Below are 24,143 nucleotides of genomic sequence, written 5' to 3'. Positions count from 1 at the left end.
CATTAAATGGGCCTGTGGTACAAGATATAATGGCTCTCTAGATTTAGCATATCATACTTCCTCAAGATATCCATTTTTCCAATTCTGTAATATTTTTATATTTATTATAAACATTCACCTACCAGACTGAAAATGTTATTTACTAAACCCCATTGAAACAGGCCTATTGTGATAGCCTCCTTGAATAATTTTTGGGTAAAGTCAGGTTATTCTCACTTTGCTTCCTTTTCTTCTTTACCTCAAACAACGAACAATGCAAGCGTAACTTGTTGGCAATGATAGACGCTGTCAAACATTTCTGTACCCTGAACACATTTATTTTCTGAAAGGGAATTTGCTTTCAACCACCAGTATCCATTTCTTGAAATATGAAATCCCTTATTGTGAGGACACTGTACCCTCCTGACTCATCTTATGCAACCTATTCCAGCTTATTTCCTTTATATGCTTCAGCCCAAGTTTTATACCTTGTAATTATGTGTGTTGTTATATCAAGAATGGATGTAACTATTCATTTTGACAGTCTAATAAGATGTGGGACCAGAAGACCCACCAAATTTATAATTTTATAGAATATTTTACCACCCAGGGTAGTCATAAATAGAAACATAGGCCACCGAAATCTACAGCTTCTTTATAAAATTGCTCCCGGTGATGGAAAAGAAGTAGCGCTTGAAACTCTTAATATTTGTTCAGTGTACCTAACCTCTGTAAGTGCAACAATTGCTAACAATGCTTAAGAAAATAAAAAGGGGATTCAAAAGCTCAAGAAAATAAAAAGGGGATTCAAAACTGTAATATCTGATTTTTAATCAAAGTATCATTTATTTTTCATTACCATTACCATTACAATTATCTCTCACCTTTCCTCTAAAGAGTTTGAGGTGCCCTGCCTTCCCCCCTATTTTATCCTCACAACAACCCTGTGGGGGAGGTTAGGATAAGATATTGTAAGTGGCTCAAGGACAGCCAGTGAGCTTCATGGCTGAGTGGGGGTACGATTCTTGGTCTTCCAGCACACTAACCACTACATCATGCAGTGCAATCCTGTATGTGTCTACTCAGATGTCAGCACCGCTAAGTTCAAATGAACTTGTTTCAATGTAAGTGTGTATAGGATAGCAGCCTAAAGCAGCAGATCCTTAGACAAAATCAGGATTGTGCAAGCGTTTGCTTTTCCATGCAGGCTATTATGTTGTCTAGATTATCATCACTATCCTGCCTTTTAAGATTCAAATCCTTCAAAGGTACTGATGGGTAACATTTATAAAAAGGGCAGCTGGTGGTAGGTAGCTCCGTGGGGGGAGACTTTGATTCTTTAAGAAGAGAGCTTGGAGCTCTTCAGATGTCCCAGCAGTATTCAGAGCTTTCACTGAACACATGTGTGTGGATGTGGTTTTGCAGTGGTGGGCACCAATGCCTTGTACATGAGTGCATTGCAGCCATGGAAACAAATGTGCACACAATAGATGCTGGAACAACTGAGGATGTATGGCACCAAGGGGGCATCTTGAACCAAGGACTCCCGCTGCCGTTCTTCCATGTATTGCCTCCTGCATCAACCAATCCTGTGGTTGCAGTAGTTGCAGGGCCAGCTCACCCATGAGGCAAGGTTAGGTGACCACCTCAGGCAGCAGAATCCACAGGGGCAGCAGATCCTGATGCAGATCTTTATTCAGGGCCAGCCCAACCAAGAAGCAAGGTAGGGCAACTGCCTCAGGCAGCAGGATCTACCGGGCAGCAAATCCCTATCTCAATCTTTCTTTCTCTTCTTGTTCTTGATATAGAGCTTCCCTCAACCCTTCTTCACTGGCAGGGAGCGGAGCACCATTTTGGAGTCTGCCTGAGGCGTAAAAATGCCTTGGGCAGGCCCTCGTCATCAGATCAGGTTCCATAGGGCAAGGGCAGTCTCTAGGCTGTGGTACTGGCCTGAGTGCTGACCCCACCACCTGACATCATCAGCTGACCTCAATATGCCTTGTTTAAGGTTGGTCTGACAAATTCTCCCAGTATCTCCTGCCTCTGGCCTGCCAATCCCTGTTTGTCTGACCTCCAGCTCATTCATGACTATGTCTTAGTTCACATGCCCTATTTCAGACCTGGATTCTTTGTCTGCCTGTGCCAAGCTAGGCCCCAGGCCTGCCAGAGTAGGGCTCTCCTGACTGGTAATGAATATCAAAGCTCTTATCTGATAAGTCCATTATCAGAGACAACGATATCAGCAACACAACTAGGCCTTTGCCTTCTAAAAATGAATATTCAGAGACAGCTTTGAAAGTGACACTATAACATATGAGATAAATGCAATGTCTAATTAAAATCACTCCATGATCCCACATATTGCCAAGCCAAGTTCTGACTCACTTCAGACAACACTCTACATTGCTGCCTTGAGTCTAAGCAGGAAAGGCAGAAAAAATATGGGCAGAATTAGGCAGCCAAGAAAGCAGCAGAGTTCTGAGAAACAGAGAAAAGGGAGCCACAAGTACAAGGTGATCCTGCTGCTCAGGAAACAGTTCAAGGAGGACACGAAGGTATTGTAGACAATGCAGGATCAAAAAAGCAAAAGAGCACAGAAGGGGCATGAGGAAAGGACAGAGTTTTCTGCAGGCTTGCTTCCAAGAAATTATATGATAGCAGAAATGGACACTAAATCCATCATAATGGGCACTAAGTCTAGTGCTGCTAGTTCAAAGCTGGTAAATCTTAACAATGAGCTTTTTTATATACAGTTTACTGATAAAACCAGATGCTGGTCAGAAGTATATATTTGTCTCAGAAAAATAGTGTATCTTTTACTTGAAGGCTGGCTTTAACTTGTCTTATTTTATTACATCAACTAGATCACAATTTGCTGTTAGCCAGCTTGATTCCCGCTAAGACCTCTTCTCCTAGTTTTGCATGTAGACAACGTCTTTCTTATTTCCCAGTCCACATTTATCAGTTGGTCCCCCCACCCTCTTTGCAGTAGAAGCTCCATTTTAAAATCCCATTGACATATTTTTAAAGTGATAAATTAAGCAAAAATTTAGAATTTTAGAGTTGGAAAGGACCCCATGGACCATCTTGTCCAACCCTCTGCAACAGCACTGGACCTTGGGGTCTCAAATTTCAGCAGCACTCTGTGCAATGTCATAATTTGGTGCCCCTCCACCTCTCATGCTCCATTCTAAATCATAGTTGTGGCATCCCCAGTGACACCCCCATGGCTCTGCACCCAGTTCAACCAAACTGGTTGCACGTCCCTAAATCCATCTCTGCCTGCAACCCAGGAATCCTGCCCACAGCCATTATTGTGTTTTCTCAAACCACCACTCTTCTGGGTAACAGCCAGATGCATTGACCCATTGTGCCACAGAGACCATGGCAGTCTTTATATTAGCAAAGTCATAGATTAATCTGGGAGTAGTGTCCTAGGTAACACAGCTAATTAAAGTAAAATTGTAATGCGTTATCTAGTGGTTGTAAGGAATATAACGTTCCAAAGGCAAAGTTTTCCACCTCCTCTTCAAGAGGTAGAAAATTATCTTCTTAAATTAAGGATGGGGGGGCAATCCATTCAGGTTATATAATTAATGTGACCTCACTAATCTGCATTTCCCAAACCAATAAGTGCAGTGAATCACAGCTATCCTTCAAAACTCGCACACCTTCAAACTTTGTGATGCACAAAAAATGAATATATTAGTGAAAATAATGTACAAAACTACATTACATTCTGTAGGGAAATGATTACAAAATGCAGGCATTAGGTAAAATTAGGTATAAAAATGCATATAGTGGGACAAAATGTGTATAGAAATTTTCACGTGGACCTCTTCAAAGCAAAAACAGCTCATTGAAGTGGAAATGGAGGGAACGGAACTTAAGGTTGGTAAAACGAGATTCATCCAGCCCTACCACGAGTTGTAGATTAAGCTCCAGTGTTGGCAGAAGCTCCATGTTTCTAGTAATACTAAACTGATCCAGTGATTTCTTGATCAGATCACCTTTTTCTTTTCACCAACAGAATCACAATGAAGCCAGAATTATTCCTAGACTGGGTTCACACGGGACAAATAAGGAATAACCCTCCTGGTTTTGGTAGTGTCAGGGAACTGCCATCAGAGCCAGGGGGAGAGGGAGGGCTCCAGAGGGATTCCGGAGAGCGTCCCAGGAGGGAGAGAAGCAGCACATCTTCTGGGGAAGGAAATCAGCGTAGCACCAGTGGAGAAGGGGGGCAGATGGGGGAATCGGCGAGGTGGCTCCATGACTCCTCACCGGGGACCAGCGGGGAGAGCACGGGTCCTCCGCTGCCCACACCCTCCCTGTGCAGAAGGCTTCCGCGCAGGGAGAGTAGGCGGAGACTAGGCGTCAAAGAACTTCTTTGCTGATAGAAGTTCAAGAAACGCCCACTGACGGATTCTGCCAGCGACTGAGACAGCCACGGGCGAGTGGCTGTCCGGACAAAAAGGGTTCACTCAGGCAACCCAGCCAGGTGTGGCGCCGATTTACACACGAGCAACCCCTAGAACCACTAAAGGTAGGCTTTGTTTGGTTTTACACTGTTGTGGTTTGGATCTGAACACATCTCAGTAGGTTTATTTGTGTGATGAGGAGAAAAGCAGGATTTAGTTTCCCATGTGTAATTTTCCTTGACATGTTATTTAACTGATGTCATAGGAAATAGGAATCAAATGCTAAATTTAAAGTCAACCTACTGCCTATATTGCCAGTTTGCCCTCCCTGTGTAAAACAGCAACAACCGGTAATCATTCTGAATGAGAGGTCAGCCTCTTGCAGTTGCTGCTTAGGTCTGCACTCTTAATCTCATTCTTAATGCTGGCTTTGTAGCATTCAGTTTAACCTTTTAATGTACAGCACATTGGCAAACTTACAGCTGGCAGTGTGTGCAAGCTTAACAAACTACATTGCTGAAATGTGTAGGGAAAGGGAAAGATTTAACAGCCAGGTGGTATTTCCTTCATTTTAGAGTACCTTTTTTCTGGAAAAATGTTCCTCAGTTCCAGATGTGGGAGGAAAGGTTGTAGTTACACAAAAGTGAGCCAAGTAGTTTGCAAAAGTGCAAGGTACATTTCCTCATCACCTGCTACTTGCTCATTTTATGCCAAAGGCAGAATATAAGATATTGTATATGCAAAGCATGTACTCTACCATTGACCTGTGGTCCCGCCCCAAAGCATTGATCCTGTGTGCTCTTTGGGTTTGATGGAAGATACTGAACTCTTTTCTTTCCATAATCAACTGACTAAAACAATGGCCCGCCATGTTCCATTTCCTTTAAAAGTAACTGCAGGATTCAGAAGGTGTGATGGTTCATTGTTGTCATACCCTGTCCGAGTCCGGTTGCCAAGCAAGCAGGGGCTAGGGGCTAGGAGTCTCCAAGGAACACTTGCCTGAGAGCAGAATCCATACACGAAGTCAGACAGACCACAGATTAGGGAATTCAGATGATCACTGAGCCAAGGGTCTAGACGTTGAGCAGGAAGCAGCAAGGTACGGCTGGGAACCACGGGCATTGTTTCCAGCGTCTGACTGCTGCTGAGAGCTCTGTTTAAGAAGGCCAGAGCCAGCTGGTTCTCCTCAGTGCCTTCTCCTCAGTGTCCTTGAAGTCTGATCAGCTGCAGATGGAGTCACTCCACCTTCTCTCCCTTCAGGCTGCTGTTCAGCAGGCAAGCCTGACTCCTGGCGTATGACAATTGTGTTGAGATTAGTGGTTAGTTAATCCTATACTACTCACACAGGTCATGACAACGCAATTTTAACCAATCTGTAAGACCCATTAAACTCAATGGTCCAGACTCAACTAGCGGGAGCCAGAACAGTGAGTCCTCCCTCTGTGCTCCCCCCAATCCTCTCTGCGGGATTTTATTGTGAGAAGTGGGGGGAGAGGGGAGATTGTTGCATTAGGAAAGCAGAAATTCTTGCACTGATTGAACATTTGCCTTAGCATGATGTTGCATCCCACCCAATGGGGCTTACTATTGAGTAGACATCTATATGACGGCACTGCAAGTATTGCTTTGCAGGCACAAATGCCGTATTTTTCTGTATCGGCATCATGAACTACAACTGACCTCAAAGGAAAATATAACCAAAGACAATACTGTCGTCTCCCCAAAGACCTTTCTGATATCCATCCATTTTCCACAAAACTACTTTGTCTTTTATAATGATGCCTCCCTATTCCATTATTTCTGCACTGTGCTTTAGAGCATTGTTCTCCCCTCTTAGCTCGCTCCCTTTGGGACAGCAGGGACCGGTAACTTGCTTGGTATATCTTTCCTGCTAAATACAGAACTGTGTGCTGCCTACAGCGATCTATCAATAATTCACTATTAATAATAAAAGCACAGAACTCTTCTACTGTATGACTGCTTGGTTTAAGTCCCTTAACTTTGTGAAGATGTTTTGGCTCATATTAGGAAACCACAGAGAATCAAACTGACAAGTTAAATGCATTGATAATTTGATAGCTCAATATTAATTGCTAAGGGCTGGATTAGAGTCCCAAGGACATTGTTCATTGTAATGGGAGGGAAATTGTTGGAGAGCCACAATGAAATTTAAATTTATGCTCCACTGTTTGTGACAAGAATAAACTACGGAGCCTGATTGGCTCCCTGAGTCTGACTGGTTACCTGCAAATAAGGGAGAGATAGCTGCATGCAGGGACAGCTTGATAGCCATACTCTTTCCGACTGAAGTTCAGGACTTGTTGGAGGGGAAGGTCCTGAAAGTACCATTCAGTACTTGCCACCAACAGCACTGAGCAGGGCAACAGCAGCACCACTGTGGTCTGCAGCAGGTGCCTGCATATCATCCACCATTTTGGCATCCCCACTATTCCCTGACACACTGTCAATTTGGTGCATAGCAGAATGTCAAAATGGTGACTTCCTACCAGGATACTGCAATGGCTCAATACATTTGAGCTAAAATGTGGAGGCAGGTGAGTGCTCAAGTGTTGGTTGACCTGTAGCAGCTGCCTAGTCATTCTGGGTGCCGCTGCTGGGTCCTGCTAAGTATGACTCAGGTCCTTTTTCAGGCATGGAGGTGTAATGGCCCCCCCAGCTGCATCCTGGGTCCTGTGCCATGTGGGGAAGGGAGATCTGGTCAAACAAAATGTCCCCTTCTGTTCACTCACCCCTTCTGGTTAAGAACCTTCTGCCACCAGGTTCTCCTCCTTTGTCTGAGACCCTCCCCTGATCTGCAAGCCAAAGCAAGTCACTGACTAGGTTGTAAATAATAGTAATTCACAGGCGGGACCAGCCCAAGACATTTTGGCAACCTGAGGCGAACCACAAAATAGTGCTCTCCTACCAGGGAAGAAGGGAGGGAGTGAAGATCTGCGCCAGGAACAAAGGTGGAATAAAGATCTACATCTGGGTCAAGGATGGGAAGAGATCAGCAGAGCCTTCTAGTCACCAAGAGGCCACAACATGGGTAGAACTTAATATTGAAAATGAGGAACTGAGAGAAATCAAAATTGATAGATTCACCCATCCTTAGCTCCCATACAGATCTTGTCTTAATCCTACATTGAATCTGTAAACAAGTTCCTCTCACACTGCCATTGCTTCAGTCTCGTCTTGCAAATGCCCTCCTTATGAGAGTCTACATCACATTTTGAATGGCATCTGCCACTAGCTTTTCACATACAGATGTGGTGGCAGGAACTCCACCTCCTGTCCATTCCTTCAGTGTCTTGTTACTCACCCTCTTTCCCTATGTGCTGAAGCAAGTGGGTCCCACATTTTCCTCCCAGGGTAGATGAGCAATGAGGTGGAATCGAGGGAGGAAGGGGCAGGAAGTGCAATGCTGAGAGCCCTTCCCATCACATAGGAGATTTTATCTTTAAGTGACGTCTCTGAGTTTATTTAGTCCTTATTCCTTATAATGCCTTGGAGACATCATATTGCTTGCAGTTATTAATGCAAACATGCATTTAGTCAATAGCACTAAAAGTCACCTGTATAATAGTTATAAAAGAAAGACAAAATTTTAAAAAAACAAAATGACAAAACCTCTAATTCTAAAATGGCTCTTCCAAATACAGGACTGTGCACTTAATTTAAATCTCAGACAAAATTTCATCTCAACAAGAATGACGTTTTGACCTAGATTACCATGAGACTGTCTTGAACAAGTTGTTTCAGGCCCCGTTCTAATCTGAAGCTAATTTCACTTTTCTGTCACAGATGAACACTTGCCTCATTAGCTAATATTTCTGTGAAAAAGAGTTGTGTTTTGACATGTTGGTGTTTATCCTGCTAAGCTACCTTGTTCGAACTAGAAGAAAGGTGTATGCGGACAAGATCGTTTCACAGCTCTGCACCATTACATCGACCAAGAAAGGGCTGTTGTAGCTCCAGAGCAGAACACCCCCCCCCCCACACACACACCATGCAAAATGTTCCAGGTTCAATTCCCAGCATCTCCAGGAAGGACTGGGGAACACCCCTCTCTCAAATGCTGGATGGCAGTCAGTGTAAAAAATACTGCGCTGGATGGAACAATGATCTAACTCTGTTTAAATCAGCGTCCTGTTTTCCTGTAGCTACAGCCACAGCAGCCCATAAGGACAGAGAAATTTAATTTCAATAAATTGAACTATACAGGCAGGTTTGTTTTACACTTTCCAAAAATCTCCTCACATCAGTTTAACACGAATAAAAGCAAAATATGCAGAACCATGTCCATCAGCAGCAGCCAAAGGCATAAAATCCATACAGGCAAGTGTTGGCAGCATATATGTTGGCTCACGCTGCAATCTCTTCTCTCCAGTCTTTAAACATGAAACTTCCCAGGCTGGCTTTTGCACAGCATGACTTCTGTTTGCTTATTCACAGAGCACACTCTACTGGTTGACTACCAAATCTCTCTTGCTAGCTTTGGAAGAGGCAACTTGTATGTCTTTGCTCAGGTCATTTAAAAATTAAGGCTGGAATCCCAAACACACCACACTCAGGAAGACTTACTTCTGAATAAATACGCTTAGGATTATATAGCACAGTTTGCCACAAGGTTTTGCTTCCCGCATTTAAAATATGCATGGATTCATAAATGATGTGGACACGTATAGATTACACTGTGCACAAAGGACACTTTGTAAACATTTGGTACTCACACATCGGATCCCCAAAGAAAAAACAAACTGAACATCTGAAATAAGTGCGTTCAACTTGGTATGTTGCTTCAGCTTAAAATTAAATCTTACTGGCTGCTTTGAGCGAGCTGTTTCTTACCCATATTTTAAAAGGTATGTGTTTCTGCCATGCACAATTAACTTCTACCTCTCCTAAATAGTAATGGTCACATTTCATTGGGCCCAATTTACAATTTGTATTCTTGAAGCTGAATTTGACAGTTCTGTCATTGATTTTAAAGGAAACAAATTAAGAAGCAATGCTAATATTTGATGCTATCAGCTCTTCAACTATTTCCAACCACCAAATAAAAAGACTAAAGCCCAAAAACATACAGAAGGCACTAGGCTGGCGACGGATGAACTAGAGCATATCAAAAGTAAGAGTTTTACTTTACTGTCAGATAAACTACGCACTTGCCTGTGGATAATATCAGAGAATGTATACTTGTTAGAGAAATAATATAATGAAAGAATGGTAGGAGCTGAGATATATACCAATATTAAAGCAATAACTCTGTTATATTAAAACAGCTAACAAAAAGCAAACAACTTTCCAAGTCGGCGCTCTGTGCCTTCGAGTCCATGGGCTTGGCGGCATTTCCTCTCCTTTGGACAGCTGAAATACTAACAGCGGCACCATTTCTAAGAAATGTGGCTTGAGCTAATGTAATATGTAGCACCAGTGACAAAATGGAGAAGTTTCATTCTGCAACTGAAAGAACCTTCATAAAATGTTATTTACTCTGGAGAGCGCTAACACTTTTACTCAGTACGGAGTTGATAGCATGTCCGTTCACAGGCACCCCCCAACTCAACAACCAGATTTTAGACCGAGAATGAGCTAAGAGTTCTCTATGTGCTTAATTAAGATTTAACTCCTTAACAGATTTGTCCACAAGCAACAGCCCCTCAGTATGTCAAAGGGTCTCCTGTAAAGTGTTGAATACAGAGTAAAGAAGATGATCTAACAGCATTTCCCCCCCCCCTTTTTTTTTTTACAGTGCATCTTAAAACTCATTCACCTCTCCCTGGCATGTCCCATTTGGGCTGGGATAGACCCCTGTCTGAAACCCTGGAGCAGGCTTCCTCAACCTTGGCCCTCCAGATGTTTTGAGACTACAATTCTCATCATCCCTGACCACTGGTCCTGCTAGTAGGAATCATGGGAGGCCAAAAACATCTGGAGGGCTGAGGTTGAGGAAGCCTGCCCTGGAGAGTCACTGTTAGTCAATTTAGAAAGCCCTGAGCAAGAGGCTAATGGACCAATGTTGTATAAAGCATCTTCCCATCTTCCTACCTCTTCCTTGTGCTTTCCCCCCTCTTTCTCACCACTTTTTTCTCTCTAGATTAAGTATCTTGGATCCTTCTGGCATCCTTTATCCCACCGCCCCTAGCTGTGTTGCTTGGCTCACTGTCTTGAGCCATCCAGTGTGTCTTATTGAACCATTTCTCAAAGCAATTTTGATATTTGCCATCCTTTTCTAACCAGAGATCCTTCTGGTGCATATAAGCAGCAGTGCAACAGGCAGAAATGAAACTGTTCCAAGAAAAAGGATGGCAGGAGCAAGTTTTATACTGATTTTTTAATTAGACTTTTATTATTAATGTATTTTCCTTTTGGGATTTGCACTTGTGCTTAACAGAAATAGGGAATATTGTGAGCATGTGCAGTTTTTGATTCATTGACTTGTGCCCTACAGGAGTACAAACTAGGCTTGTTTTCTCCACCTACTGGGCTATTATGATTATTGCAATTGTAATTTAAAAGACTCTGAAATGTATTTACCTAAAGACTTTTTATTATCTCTGCTACTTTACATCTCTTCGGTAGCATACCAGAGGGTATATGCACCACAGGCTAAGCAACGCGGGAAGGAGTATAATATATAATGCATTGCCTTGATAACCTAGTTATTAAAAGGAGCTGTGCACACCAGCACTTTTGCGGCATTTTATTTCATTTTCGTTTTGTCTCTCCTTGACCTGTCTGTTGCACACATGGGCTTCTTCCTCCTGGAATTATTGCCCAAGGTGGTTTTTCCCTACTAGAGGAAAGCAGGCTGCATTACACAGTAAACAGATGTAGAAAGCAGAAGCTGACAGGTGCGGAGAATATTTCATTGTCAGGCAAATTCTGGGACTTTGTTTGGCCATAAAATATTCCCTGCACCTGTTTGCTCCTGCACCTGCTTTAATCTCCCCCCTACACTAACTTCCAATGTACAGTTTTGCTGCACACTTGAGTAAATCTCATGCAGTGGCCTAAGGGGATGAGGAGGAAGGGATGGGCAACCTTCAGACAAAGTCCTAAGGTGGTCAGATTCTGGAAGCAATATGGAGTCTTTCTGTAAGAAGCAAGGAATTCTGCTGCAGAAATGAGCAAGCTGCCTCTGGTGAATGATCAATGGATACAGAGCAGACTGTTTGTGCAACTCAACGGGTGGGTTTTCCAAGAGTTGAGCCAACAAATACACGAGAGCAAATAATAAACCTTTAGATGAATGACAGAATTGGTCATTAGGGATCCTCAAGGTTTGATGGGTGTGGGGAGATATATTAGGATGTTCTGCCCCAAAAGTTCTTGGATACTGATGATTTATACTGCCCAGTAGGATATGTGGAACAACGTTCTCTTGGAACTATCTAGCATAGATAGGTTTCTCCATGATGCACTGTTGTGCAGGGGCAACAGGCCATGAGGCAGCTAGGATGCTGGTTTGAATGCAACTGAAGGAAGACTCATAACAATTCCTAGCAAACATGGCTCAGAAATTATCCTATCCTGTAGTGATGGAGGCTGCAGTGAGGCATATCTCAGCCACATACATATCTCGGTCAGGAACCATTTTCAGTCCGGGGGCCATATTCTATTCTGGGCAACCTTCCAAGGGCCACATTACAGTGGGCAGGGCAGAGCAACAAGTGTGAATGTTGCCTTTGAGCAGTAGGCTAGTCTCTACACACACCTCTCTACCCTCCATCCAGGAGAGCAAGAAGCATCCAGTGGCATAGCGTGGGGGGTGCAGGGGGGGCCGGCCGCACCGGGCACAACATCTGGGGGGGCGCAGCTCTCTGCCCCTACCTGGCTCACTCACTCTCTCTCACTGCAGTGCTGGCTGTGCGAATCCGATCTGAGCCGCTGGGTCGCCGCCCACTGTGGAGGGGGTGGGTGCCAGGCGTGCGGTGCGGAGAGAGAGCGAGGGACTATCTGGGGGAGGAACAGTGCAGCGGCCGCCCAGCGCAGCGCTGAGCGCGGGAGAGAACCACACCAGACCAGACCAGGCAGCAGCAAGAAGAAGCTGGCAGCGGCGGCAGGTTAGGGGTTAGGGGGCGCAAATTACTTGCCTTGCCCCGGGTGCTGACAACCCACGCTACGCCGCTGGAAGGATCACCAGAGTTCAAGGACAGGCAGGCAAAGCCACTCATGGTGGGTGCAATACAGAGCCAGTGGAGGGTGTGGCCTAGTGGGGAGGGAGACGGGGGGTCTGACATGGGGAGAGTCCCATGTGCTAGACAGAGAAGGCTGGAGGGTCAGATCTGGCCCCTGAGCCTCGGCTTCCCTATCTCCATGCTTGAAACCACAGCAGGGAGAGTGCTGTTGCATTCAGGTCCTGCTTGTGGTCTTGTTGGACACTTTGAGAAGAAGATGCTGGACCAGATGAGCCACTGGCCTAATCCAGCAAGCTCTTCTTCTCTTCTTAGTATCCAGAGACAGTTATCTGCTATTACAGGCGTAGATATGGATTGGTGCTTGGATCAGGCACCTTTCAGCCGAATATTGAACAACGTACTGCTCAGATTTCTTCCTGCCTGATTATTGTGATACAAACAGCCATGAATGTATAGCATTCCCTTTAACATTGCAGTAATATTATTTGTTTTAGGGCTTTTAGTTTCAGGATGTCAGTGCACTACATGCATTGGCTTAGTGACCCATGGTCACCCATCCAAAGACAGGCACTTCTCTTACACTCTGGAAGTGTTGGGCTTATACTTCTTTCATCCTACTCAGAGATTATCATTATGCAGGGGAAATGTGTTATATGTGAAGAATCCCTTAGATATGCTTCACTGCAACAGACTTAAATGATTTCAACATTTCTCAGAATCCAGCTGCTAAGAGCTAAGCCTCCAACTTTTTCTAACCACCCTGGTGGAAAGAGACACAGCCACAAGCTGCATTGGATTTTGATATTTCTGTGACAAAATATAGCACCCCAGTGAAGCCACACAAAATGCAAACATCCCCCTTGTGATTTTATTCAACATATACTTGCAACATCTATTATAAAAATGATTCCGTTTTACTCGGCAAATACCTATTTCATGTCTAAATATTGACACTGCTGACCCAGAAATATAGACCACTGGACAGACTTTGGAAATATATAGACCACTGTAGTGCATAGGTTTCGTTCTGTGACCCTTTAGAGCAGGAGTGGGGAACCTGTGGCTCTCCAAATGTTTCTAGACTCCCTCTCCTATCAGCCTCAGCCAGAATGATTCAGTGGTGAGAGATGATGAGAGTCACAGTCACTGCTTTGGTTTCTCATCCCTGCTTTAGAGCAAATTCGTTTTCCTTTTTTGCTTTGATCACTTGCAAAGTCCCACCCAGAGAGTCACTATACTATATACTGCCCATAGTATATATGAGTCAAATAAATTTGCTCTAAAGCAGGGGTGCCCAAACTTTTTTCAAAGAGGGCCAGATTTGATGAAGTGAACATGCGTGAGGGCTGACCAAAATTGTTGAGCTTTTTTTAGGGTTGAAGTTGCTGAGCTTTTTTTTGGGGGGGGGGAGATTTTACACCAGGACTTTTTACTGACACAGGGGCAAGATTAAATCAGTGGTGGGCCGAATTAGGCCCCCAGGACAGACTTTGGACATGCCTGCTCTAAAGCATCATGAACTGGAGCCCAAGCCCCTATCATCGGCACCATCAGCCAGTGGAAGAAGCTACCTGTTGTTAATATTGGACACAATTAACACACAGTAACCTCTGGCATGACGCGGGTGGCACTGTGGGATAAACCACAGAGCCTAGGGCTTGCTGATCAGAAGTTCGCGGTTCGACGGGGTGAGCTCCCGTTGCTCGGTCCCTGCTCCTGCCAACCTAGCAGTTCGAAAGCACATCAAAGTGCAAGTAGATAAATACCAGCAGGAAGGTAAATGGCATTTCCGTGCGCTGCTCTGGTTCACCAGAAGCAGCTTAGTCATGCTGGCCACGTGACCCGGAAGCTGTACGCCGGCTCCCTCGGCCAATAAAGCGAGATGAGCGACGCAACCCCAGAGTCGGTCACGACTGAACCTAATAGTCAGGGGTCCCTTTACCTAACCTCTGGCACAGCTGGCATGGGAGGAGCATTGTGCTTACAGAGCACCAAGCAGAAGCCCTCCCCATAGCTGTCTCTTACCAGGCTGTACCTATGTAGCCAATGGAAGCTGGTCCACTAGGGCAAATGATGTGCTGCCCCACAAAACTCAGTCTGCCCTCAGCCAGTCCCCACCTTCTTTCTTACATCCAGTCCAGGGGGCAGTACTGGCTGCTTGTGGAACCTCCTTGTAGAACCTAGCAGAGAGGAGGAGGGGGACAAAATTAAAAGCTATTGGCTCTGCCTGTTGTTGGCTCTGGCTCCATCTACTTACTGCTGGTCTACCTACCTTCTACTAATCCCAATGGGCACCAACCACCATGATATGAAGACCTATTTTTGTTTTTAATTTTTGGTTAAATTTTAAACTATGAGAGAGATGGAGTCAGAGCGTAATGCCCACGTACCATTTTAGTCTCACAGAGCTTTACATAGAAATAATATAACTCAATGATGGAAAAAGCAGCGCCCCCCCCCCCAAAAAAAGTTCAACAGTTAGTGTGTCTTGCTTAGTGTGACTGACGCCATTCATATCGTACTGTGTAAATGAAGCATGTTGTGTTTCATTATGAAAAGCAGACAATATTGAGACAAGAATGATCTATGCTTTGTGTACAATTCAGTCATGCTAAATAACCATATCTGTTTCTTAGGAACTGTTCTTGATGCATTTAGTATGGAAAATATTGATTCCTTCTCCACATGGTTTCATGAAAAAATTGTGGCAATTAAAGTTATTAGAGCCGAAATCAACTTATTTAAATACATACACAGGAGGATTTTGAATGTTAAGTGTTCTTATGCATGTGTGCTTTAGGGGCATAGTAAACATAGAAAAGGGATACGGGTGGCACTGTGGGTTAAACCACAGAGCCTAGGACTTGCCGATCAGAAGGTCAGCGGTTTGAATCCCTGCGATGGGGTGAGCTCCCGTTGCTCGGTCCCTGCTCCTGCCAACCTAGCAGTTCAAAAGCACGTGCAAGTAGATAAATAGGTACCGCTCCAGCGGGAAGGTAAATGGCGTTTCCGTGCGCTGCTCTGGTTTGCCAGAAGGGGCTTAGTCATGCTGGCCACATGACCCAGAAGCTGTACGCTGGCTCCCTCGGCCAGTAAAGTGAGATGAGCGCTGCAACCCCAGAGTCGGTCACGACTGGACCTAATGGTCAGGGGTCCCTTTACCCCTTTACCTTTAAACATAGAAAGCTACCTTATCCAGAGACAGATCATTGGTCCATCTTGCTTAGTATTGTTGGCACTAACCAGCAGCAGCTCTCCAGGTTTTCGGACCAAAGTCTTCCCTGCCCTTACTTATAAATCCATTGGCGATTGAACCTGAGGCTTTCCACATGCAAACTGAGCAGTGGCCCTTCCATAGTTCCCTTCCAATGCACCACCACAGCCTTTCAGCAAAATAAGGTACTAGGGCGGGTTACAGCATTAAAACACAATATTTAAAACAATTTACAACCATAAAAATAAGGAGGGTTCTAGAAAATATGCACAGTAAGTTCCAACAGGCAATGTAAAGAGGTGCTCTTAGAGACCTAGACAGCAGCAAGTGGCTCGGTGGTTAAGGTAGAGGCAGCAGCAGACATTGATCTGCCATCTCTCCTGTTCTGCACCTAAAGAAAAGGGGCTAATGAGTAGACCAGTCCTGAGCCTCCATTTGAAATCTGGATTGCAGGTCCCGTGAGGAAAAACCTGTTCTGGGATCATTTTAATCTGATGCAGTTTTTGGTTTTTGGTTTTTTTTTTGAAGAAATGTTTATCATTTGTTAGTGTTATCAGCATTGAACCATTGCGATGAGGCACACAGGAGGAAATAAAGTAGCATCCCAAGGCTCAGGTTTGGTGTGGTTCTGTAATGCTGCTGACTGCAGCATGAGTATTTTCATTTTCTAGTGCTACTAAAGGCATTTTTACCTAGGAAGTAATAGCTTCCCTCTTTCAGCAATATGGTATTTCAGAAAGGTAAACGCAGCCTTGCGAAAGTACAATATAAGCCAGGGGAGTTGTTCACAGGCTGTCTGAAAAGCATCAACACATTATCTAGAGAAACTCCGCGTCCTCCTAGTGTCTAAAATGGAAACATCTTTATGCTCTACTGACTTCTTTAATGCCATGGCTCCTGGAGAGTAGATCCATCAAGATGGCTTGCAGAGAGAGGCTGGAGAGGTGTGTGTGTGTGTGTGTGTGTGTGTGTGTGTGTGTTGGCAAAATCAGGCGATTGCTAATATGTTACCAGAATTGCTGGATGTGGATTTTTTTTTATTTCATTGCTCCTTCAACACTTCTACATTACAGCAGCAAAACCCATATTTATGTCTGCCCTTGGTGCCAAATGTAAGAAGGAAGTAGTACACAATGCATTTTGGATTTCTGCTCTACTTTTGACATTTATCAGCAGTTCTGAAAAATAAGAAGGTATGTGTTTGTTTGTTTGTTTGTTTGTTTGTTTGTTTGTTTGTTTAAAATACTGCCCTTCGTCAAGATTGATTTTCAGGGGAATTTATGAGATCCAAAACAAGACATATACCCCAAACCACAAATAAACGATGGCACCAGCCAATCAAAGAGCAGACAATAAGCTCAATAGTATTTTACAAGCCTGAGCAAATAGCAATGGATTTTGTGTTTTGCCCAGTGCTTAAAAGAAAGCAACATTAGAACTGATTGCTTTCCCATGTTACTATTCTTATTCAGTCGTGGTCAGCAGGGGAGGTGGAGCCCACCTGACTTCCCATTACTAGCACTGCTCTAGCTTATTGGGAGGCGGGAGAACAAAATGGCACTAAGGTCAGCACAGTGCAAATGCACCAGCAGAGCCAATCTGGTGCTTCCAATGGTGCATTTTCACTATGGCATCCTCACCACAACTTTGCCCTGTCCCTCTTGGTAAGCCGCAGTGACACTGGTGACAAGAGATCAAGTAAGCACTGCTTCCCACTACAGTTAGTATCCCCCACCCCCCGCAACTGCCCTTTGTCTGAAGGGAGTCCCACCTCTTGTCGATGGGACCGCAAATAGGGCCTTCCTTGTAGTTCTCAGAACTCAGGTCAGCAGATATCTGGGGAGGTACTTCCTCAAGTACTTGGGTCCCAAGTCATTTAGGGCTTTATACACGGCAGAACACACTGAATTAGGCCAAGTAGCAAATAGGCAGCCAATGCAGCTCTTTAAGAAGTGGTAAAATGTGATCCCGTTATTTCTTTCTTCCTTTCTTATTTCATCTCATTTCTAAATTGCCCTTCCTTCCAGGGGAGGGGATCCCAGAACAACGTACATTCGAAAGTAAAAATGCATCGCACAAATAAAAATAACAATAAACAAATAGAACTGTAAAATAGCCATAAAAATCAACGCCATTAAAACTGACAAATACAGCAGTGAGATATATTGAAATAAGCTAAACCTCACTTTGTAAAAACCTGAGAGAACAAAAATGTCAAATTATGTCTGAACATGGGAAGTGGACAGATGGATCTCCAAGGGCAGGGCATTCAGATGTTGGGGTGCTACAACAGAGAAGAAACTACTTTGCATCCCCATACCATGAATCCTCATGGGAATCATGAGCCGATTCCCACCCACTCAGTGATCTTAAGGTTTGAATACTGGAGGAGGTTCACTTATAGATAATTGGGCCCCAATTCATTTAGGCCTCATAGTCCATTCTCAGCACCTTGAATTGGACCTAGTAGTGCATGAGCAGCCAATACAGTGCTTTTACAATCAGTATTTTTTATTCCCACCTCGCTGTCCCAATAAATATCTAGGTGGCTAAGTTCTGCACTAGCTGCAGTCTTGCCTCAAGTGCATTACAGCTTTCCAAACATGAGGTCACCAGAGCATGGATAGCTGATGATAGACAAAATTGGCCCAGGAACAGCTGCAGCTGGTGGGCCATCTGTAGCTGGGAATGGGCACTTCTTGCTGGGCCTCCAATGACAGCATCATTTAATGGAGTAACCTCAAGTTACACACCTGCTCCTTCAGAAGGAGTGCTACCACATTCGGAATAGGCTGCCTCCCTAATTCCCAGGCATGATAGCTGCCTGTTCACAGTGACTCCATCTTATTATGATTTGGTCATTGTTTTATTAGCCTTCATGCAACCTGTTGCCATCTCTAGGCACCAGTCTAGCACATATACAGCATCTCCTGATCCAGATGGAATGACGAGATAGAACTGGGTGTCATCAGCATGCTAGTGACAGCACTACATTACAAATCCTCAGATGACTCTTCCTAGTGGTTTCATAGAGGTATTAAATAGCATGGGAAACAGGATAGAACCCAGTGAGACCAGAGCACAAATGCCATGGAGCCAAACAGAAGTCTCCCAGTGCTATTCTCTGGTACTGAACCTATAGATAGGAGTGAAGTCACAACAACACAGTTGCCGCCAACCAACAGATACAATGGTCTATGACAGGCTTCCTCAACCTCGACCCTCCAAATGTTTTTGGCTTACAACTCCCATGATCCCTAGCTAGCAGGACCAGTGGTCAGGGATGCTGGGAATTGTAGTCTCAAAACATCTGGAGGACTGAGGTTGAGGAAGCCTGGTCTATGATTTCAAAAGCAGCCAAGAGTTCAAAAAGAATCAATAGGGTAAGACTCTTTCTCTGTCTCTCACGATAAAGGTAGTCCATCAGAGTGATCAAGGCTGTTTCCATGCTGAAAATAGGCCTGAAGCCAGACCGAAGCAGGTCTAGATAGTCCACTTCACTCAGCTGCATCCACAGTTGCTCTGCCACTACCCTCTCCGTCACTGCTCAAAAGCCTAATGGTTGCATTAGGCACAAGCTGCAGCTTCCACTGGAATAATCTAAGCAGGAGATTATCATAATGTGGAGTACTGTGGCCAGATTATCTCTGTCCAGGAATATCCATCACTGGTGAACCATCTGTAGCTGGCCTCATGTGACAGTACTGGAGCCACAATCACTCCCAGGCTGTGGTATTTAATTGAAATTGTGTTCTTAAGCCTCAAAGTTGTGCAACTTCTCATGTACATTTTTGCTTTATTGCTGCAATGCAGCTTTTCACTTGCATGGTTATTTGGAGATACGTTGCTTTAAAAAAAACACCCCATCATTCTGGGCAGAACAACAGAGGGAAGTAGTAGGGATTCCAAACTGCACATGTGAAGGTACCCTTATTCATAGGGAGTATTTGCTATGCTGCTGCCCCTTCAGCGGAAGAAAATGTGGAGTGCGGATACTGAAAGTTTAATGTGAGCTTGTTTGCCAAAGGATCTTGTAAAATAATTAATCTGGGAATAGAGCAGTGTTTGAGCATGTGCCAAATCAAGCAATCATCCAGCACACTAAGCAAAATAGTGTCTCGTATCAAAAAAAAAAAAAAGGATGAGTGGAGTTCAGCTCACGCAACAGGGCTTTGCTGCACTCTTCTTCCTGCTTCGTTCCCTTACGTATGCTAAAACCCTCCTGAGAGTCAGGGACTCTCTGGAACTATGTGCAATGTGGTGCAGAGTCTATAGCTGAAGGGGAAGCAGCAGTAGTTAGAGAACCCCTTTGGCATGAGTGCAAGCATCTTCTGCTTCTGCTACAGGAATTTTGGACCTAAGCCATGGACAACTGCATTAGGAAAATAATTGAAACCATCCATCTTTTCACCACACAACAAGAGCAAGGCAGGAAAGGGAAGTGAATGATCATGCAAAAGCACATTAATATAATCTACATCAGCAGAATGCAAAACAGAGGTCTAGCAGATTTACATAGTGTTTTTGGGTTTGGCATCAGATTAATGTGAACAGGCCTATCACTATGGGTTTGCATTAAGGCAATAATACCTGGCCAGAGTCTTGGGGTAGGCAAAGGAATACTGACACCCTGGAATATTAAGGTGATGTTTCTTAATGGGTGCCATGTCCAGGCCTGGATTTACTTTACTTTTGTTAGGAGATTGCTGGTACCTTCTCAATAGATTGGAAATAGCTGGAAGGTCCTGGACTGCTGAATGGGAGAATGCATACCTTTCTTCCTCAAATACAGTTAAGAGTAATGTAAGCTAGGTCTCTGTGTACAGAAACAAAGAGAGGGCTGGGCTAAAAGGTATTTGGGGATGCAGGAGTGCCTCTTTCTGGTTATATGCTATGTGGCGGTGCAATTTGCTGTTTGTAAAATGTTAAACTCTGCTTCCACCCATGCTCAGCTTTAATATTCATAAATAAAACTCAAAAAGTCTCTAGCCATTTCTCCCTCCAGAGGTCATCAAACACTGGTTAAATGCTGCACTCCTGAAGGGTGTTAGACACAAGGCTTAATGTTTAGCAGAGCCTACTAGAGTAAGCTGCACAGAATTGGTCTCCCCAGGGTGAAATGCCCTGTAGTTCAGAAGGAGGCAATCTACACTTCTAACCATGCCTCAAAATGATGCAGAGGATGGAGACAGAGCTACAGCTGAGAGCACCAGGTCTCAGCTTTGGCAGGGGCAGACTTTGGTTATCTTAGCCCAGTGATTCCATCAACCAATGTATAGCTTAATAATATGGCACCCTGAGCAAGAGCAAATTTTGTTGCCTCAAAATGGATCTTCGCAATCATGGATCTTCTCAATTTTGCCCCTCCTTGGCTTGGCACCCTGTGAGAGTGGGGACTGCCCGCACCTCCCTAAATCCGGTGCTGGCTTTGGGTAGCAGTAAGAAGGCAGGAACTGGGGATCAGGGCCAGAGAGAAATCATGGTCAGATGGCAAAGCAGGAGGTAGGATCCGAGAGCAAACCAGAGCTCAGGTTGACCTTGTTGCTCAAGCAAAGCACCACTGAGACAGGAGCCCTCTTATACTTCTTCCTACACATGAAGAGCCAGTGCTCAGCCTGGGTAGTTAAAACTAGTCTGGATTTGGAAGATTTTTCCCTATGAGGCTGCAGTTACGTGATATGAGTTACCATATGAGGCCACGGTCAGCAATTCCTGGCACAGAGAAGCTAAAGTTATTTGCAATAACTGGAGAAAAACAGAGCATGATGCCCCTTTCCTCCTCTATTTTTGACTGCTACATAACTGAAACACCTGTATATATTTCCTCCGCACTTCCAGGTGCATTATTCAGCTTCATTTCAGATCGGTGCCAGCAACTAAATTTTTGAAACAAAGCTTTAATGATCAGCCATAGAAGGACTTTCTGCTTTTCTAACAAGTATCTCTGCATGAACAGAGGCAGCATTGCGGCCCTTAGGCTGCCTTGTAAAGGGATCCGGAAGACTGTGAATTCTGAAGTGGACCCATAACCAGATACAGGTTATGATCCACCTGGATCAAACCAGGTTTGTCCGCTTTGGAATCTAGGTTTGGCAGATTCCACCTCCCATCCCTAGGCTCAATTTAAATTTAAAACATGCATTCATAACCCAGATGATGGAGGCCCAAACTGTGAAAGACAGCAGCAAGCAGAGTTAAGATACTAATAAAATAATATGGAATAAATCACTACATAAGTGAAGCACACAGTATAAATGAATTTGCAACAGCTTCAGAGACAGAACTTTCTGTGTTTGATGGCAGCTGAGATGCACTGAAAGAAGCAGGTAATTTGGTTCATGTTTATTTTATTTACAATAAACCATAAACCTACCTATTCAAAGCAAAATAAATGCTGCGACCTCCATTTAAAAACCCAGTCAGAAGGTTTTTGCGGTATAGCATTTCATTCTTGGTTGCAACTTAACTTTCGGCAATATCCATAAATATGCTATAGTATTATTCGCTAATTAATGCATCCCTTCCCTGCCAGGTTTATTCCAAATATTCACTGTATGATGTAGATTTCTTGTCCCTTACCTCCTTTGTAGTTAACTGTGACCTCAATGTTGGCAATACAGTAAGGAGTTACTGATTATTTGATTTGTTAATGTGGGAGTTCCAAAGCCTTTCAATTCTTGTAAAGTGTGACATGAGTTGCATTGCAATTGAGAGTAGTTTATTATGCTGAATCTTATAGTTTTCTTTCTCTGAGCCAACATTCCATCTTTAATGTTCCCCCTGCACAATAGAACTCCCATTTAAGGGCTCCTAGCACTCAGTGTTTAAAGTGCATGGGCAGGTGTCCTCTGTATCACATAAATTACTCCTGTGGCACTCCTGTTATATTTCTGATTTGTCATTGTTCATGCTGTGGCTTTGCAGCAAGCCCAGAAATTGTTATCATATTTTGTAGCAGTGACTGATTGATATAAAGTGCTTGTTAGGCACTAGATACAAAATGGATACCAAAATCTAACAGAAAAGGCCTGAAAATGACACAGTAATAGAAGAGATGGCACACTGAACCAGAACTCATGGTTAAGCTCTCTCCACACAAACCATGAGCTGCAGCCAAGGACAAACCTTGCTAATGGGTAAGAGTGGAGGAGAAAATTGATTCAGATTATTTAAAGTCAAATCCATCAAATGCACACTTTCTACAACAATATAGGAACCAAAACACAGCAAACCTTTGAAATTCTCACTTATCTGAATTTTGTAATGAAGTTCTCCAACCAGTTTACAAAATGCATATATTAGGGGAAAGTGTGTGTTAAAATGAATATATTAGTGAAAATAACATACATGTCGTTATGGTTACTGTATATTAATAAATAACAGCCCAGTGATGACAAGGAGACCAGTAGCGGCTATATAGGGATCACAGAAAATTGGGGGAGGGAGGGAAGGAGGGGAGAAGAGAAACTGCAATATCACAATTCTTTCTCAGTAGAAAGAAAGCATTTATTTCAAGGGATCTTCCAAGTAAAACATATCAAAGCCAGCCCAAAAATGAGTTATTACATAAAGACAGCACATCTGAGGAGTGAGTGAAATTATGTGGACATGAGAAAAGTGCTTAAACGAACTTACCTCAGTATCTTCCTCCATTCGGCATCAGGCTAGCTGCAAAAAGGAACATCTCTGTTTCCTCCTCTGGGAGGCTCCACTCCTGAACTCTGTTAAAAAGAGGATGAAAGCTGGGGCTCCTTGCTGGCTCAGGGTTCAATACATGTGTCTGCCCACCCCCAAAGTCAGCCCTTGTGCCAGGTTGTTGTTGTTGTTTAGTCGTTTAGTCGTGTCTGACTCTTCGTGACCCCATGGACCAGAGCACGCCAGGCACTTCTGTCTTCCACTGCCTTCCGCAATTTGGTCAGACTCATGTTTGTAGCTTCGAGAAGCTACCTGTGCCAGGTAGGAGGCTATAATAATAGTATTTTCAGCAGCTCTTAGGGGCAAGATGTCAGTTTATTTTAGGCATTTTGGAAAGCAGTGGCTCTGTCACCCACTGACGTTAACTTATTCCAAGCACCCCCAAACTTGGCCATACAGATGTTTTGGAACTACAATTCCCATCATCCCTTACCACTGGTCCTGTTAGCTAGGGATGATGTGAGTTGTAGTCCCAAGACATCTCGAGGGCCGAGTTTGGGGGTGCCTGCCTTATTCTCTTATATATATATATATATATATATATATATATATGGCTTATGGCAAGCTTCCTCAACCTCGGCCCTCCAGATGTTGTGAGACTACAGTTCCCATCATCCCTGATCACTGGTCCTGCTAGCTAGGGATCATGGAAGTTGTAGGCCAAAAACATCTGGAGGGCCAAAGTTGAGGAAG

General features: G+C 44.0%; 1 long non-coding RNA gene across 1 annotated transcript in view; it reads right to left on the bottom strand.

Annotated features, from left to right (window-relative positions):
• LOC308485920 overlaps positions 1 to 23,475 on the bottom strand; it is a 61,412-nt gene extending 37,937 nt beyond the window's left edge. The window contains exon 1 of the long non-coding RNA XR_013990864.1: positions 23,391 to 23,475. This is a non-coding gene — a long non-coding RNA (uncharacterized lncRNA). The remainder of the gene's footprint in view (positions 1 to 23,390) is intronic.
• Between the last annotated feature and the right edge of the window lie 668 nt (positions 23,476 to 24,143).

The sequence above is a fragment of the Podarcis pityusensis genome (genome assembly GCF_964106645.2).
Source record: "Podarcis pityusensis genome assembly, chromosome: 9".
In the NCBI taxonomy this organism is placed as follows: Eukaryota; Metazoa; Chordata; class Lepidosauria; order Squamata; family Lacertidae; genus Podarcis; species Podarcis pityusensis.
Note: the sequence above shows the minus strand (reverse complement) of the source record. Positions and strands in the feature narration are given on the sequence as shown.